Source organism: Pinus tabuliformis, chromosome 3_1 (assembly GCF_031772625.1).
Source record: "Pinus tabuliformis cultivar Carrire ecotype Pingquan chromosome 3_1, CPIR1, whole genome shotgun sequence".
Taxonomy (NCBI): Eukaryota; Viridiplantae; Streptophyta; class Pinopsida; order Pinales; family Pinaceae; genus Pinus; species Pinus tabuliformis.
The window spans coordinates 471,511,607-471,514,746 of NC_142301.1; positions in this window are offsets into that span (position 1 = coordinate 471,511,607).

Below are 3,140 nucleotides of genomic sequence, written 5' to 3' on the forward strand. Positions count from 1 at the left end.
GTGAATAAAGGACTTGGCGTCGAACACCACGCAAAATCTTTCGGTCGAATGTCATTGATGTATACCTGTCGCCGGAAGTGAGAAACTTGCCATTGAGGCATGCAAGCTTCAAAGTACTGAAGGGGGTGTTCCCAGATCAACCTCTTGGATAATGAGCTGATTTCGACAAGAAGCGATCTGTCAAAGGAGGGCCTTAATGTATCCCACATCAGTGACACAGAACGGAGCAAATGATTTTGATGGAGGTGAAAATTATCTGATGATATATGGTTCAGGGTGGCGGTCATGAAAGGATGAAGGATAATGTATGGTAGTGGATGGCACACGGTTGACTTCTCTTGAACATATCGGCGACACTTGTGTGATGGATCGGTAGCATTTACCCCAAAGGTTGATGGTATGGCGAGACCATGGTGATGTGACCGGTGAATGAAACAACCCAACCCGACTCAGGCACCAAGTGGAAGTGTCATGTTCAAGAGCGACTTGCTACCAATAAAATTTCTTTGAGTTTCTTCCCAATTTTCCCTAGTCATTTCTGACCAGTACCTCTTTATTTTTGTCAAGATTGAGGAGGATAACATATGCTTGTTCTATAATTTGCCCTTCGGGCAAACCCATCGCTATGTTTTAACGAGCCTAGCGATAGTGAAACTCGTTCTCGTCTAAAGACAAGTTTGTCGCTATTAATGCTTTTAGCGAGTCTAACGACAAAGATAACTTGGTCCTTTTCAATTTTAGAGAGTCTGAAAAGGTACGTAAAGGTAACTCCAAGGTTCCTTTTTCGTCATCTAATCCCTTAAGTCCGAAAAAGTATAAAACAATACAGAAGGGATGAATTTTCGATAGTTTTAACGAGCCTAACAAAACAAGCGCTCAATCTTTTTGTGCAATAATCCCTCAGGTCCAAAAAGATTAAAATCTAGAGGAGGGATAGCACTTCTGGTCGTTTTAACGAGCTGGAAGGCCAAAACTTGGCAATCTTTTCATATTTTACGAGTCAGATGAAAAGAGCTTAAAGAAGACTCGTCTTTTGAGGAACGAGTGATAAATGGGTAGCAGTTGATTCCACGTAAGGGTTGGAATTTTCCAATCACGACAGTGTCACAAGGATGGCTAGTGAAATCACTCTTCGCAGCTGTTCCTCAAAATGGGTAAACAATGAAATGGAGGTGACGGTGCAAACACGACCAAGGTTTTAATGGCTGATAAATTTACATTCATGGTCGTTATTTACCGGAGGATAGTTCATTTTTTAACGAGCTTAAACGCGGGTTGAAACACTTGCTCGATCTTATGTTTATTTTTTAACGAGAATGAACTATGTGCTAAAACTACTCGATTAATCCAGTCATATGATATGAATGTCTCATTTAAGATGCCATTTTTATGGGGCTTGCACCTTATAAAGCTTTGCCCTGGAATCCTTTCTTTATGCAAGTTCGAAAACGACTAATCCTACGAGTTTAAAGGGTTAGACCTACGGGTTTAAAGGGAGGACCTAAAAATTTAAAAAAATAAATAGCCGCCCCTTGCTTGCATTCCAAAAGGTTTGCATGCCCCCAGGTATAAAGTACGATTTCAAGGTTACCCCTCAATTTGCAGATAGAACATTTGTTCTACCAGGAAAGGCCTACCTCTTTCAGGTTATCCAAAGATTGTCTCATTTCCGCAGCAAACAAAACACTTCTTCGGCGATGTCTACCGAGATAAACAAAGGTAAGCGGCGCTGACCCAACTTACATAACTTTGACAAAAGAATCTTATTCTAGAATAACCCTCTTCCAGCATGGGCGGGGTACAGACTAGTCATATTCTCCCGCGGAAACCTACACTATACCCAAAGTTTTCCTGCCAAAGCAGACCAGGACGCATGCCCCCTGGGTTCCAGTCATATCCTTCTGAATCACTCGCACTCATCGGGAGGACGGACCGTGGGTTGAGACATTTCTTGCATGAAGAGACCATTTAGGGATGGTATATGACTATTTGCGATGCGTGATCCGGGAAATGAAAGCTAGTCCACGAGCTTGACCACTATTCCTTCGTGTGGAAAACACATTACTCTAAAGAGTGAGGAGATGATGGCTCCCATGCAATATATATAGTCTTGTCCAAGGAGTAGGTTATAATCCAAGGGTCCTTGAACGACCATCACGTTCATTTGAACGATCTTCCCTTTCAATGTTATAGGCACATTGGGGAGGATCCCTAAAGGTCGACTTGTTCCTTTATCGAAGCCTGTCAGATTTCTCATCTCAGGAAAAAGCGATGGCGAACCAAGCACTTTCCAAGCAATAGAGGAAAGGATACTCACAGATGCCCCCTCATCAATGATGGTACCAGCCATGACCATTTTGTAAATTCGGAATGGTATGCTTGCTGGCAATCGGGGTCTGCCTAGTTGGTTCCAGTCGAAGGACACAACTAGGTTGCTTGGTGGTGGGACCGAGTAGACGGCCGGATATCACTTTGACAACCTTCCTTCCTGCGATAAAGGAATGGGTGCATTTCCCCTGTGTTCATCGGAGTCTGTGTTGATGAAGAGAATTTGGATGGTGTCATCCTTATCCTCTTCCGTGACTGTATCATTCAAAGATAAATCCTCTGAAGGTAAGACTGGGTCAACTGCCACCTCGACCTTTTGACTTTCGTCTGGTATGGATTCAGTCGGTTTATCCTCAATGATAGACGCTTCAGCCGACCACTTGAGTGGACCAGCTGGATTCTCAACTAACGAAGGACTTGGAAAGAGTTTTTTATGTCCAGGAGGAAGTCGTAACGGTGAAACCAGACAATCTTCCAAGACTCTTTTAGCCTCGTCTAAGAAGGGACAATAGTGGAGATCATGGCTGCCTTCGCATAGTCTACAGGGAGGTCTAGCCCTCCCTTTTTGTCCAGCGACTTCACTTTCGCTAGTTGACTGTGTACTTTCAACATGGCTATCAGAGGTTGATGACATCGAATTGTGCAAATGGGGAGACCGGTCCCTTAATATCCGAGGGATGCAAGGACAATCTCTGTGAAAGTGGTCTCCCTTGCAAATGACACATGGCGATTTAGGCCTGGTCACTGCTGTGTGTGGATTTTCATTAGACGACACTTGTTTTCCCTTATTTGCCTTTGGCTCCTTATTCTTT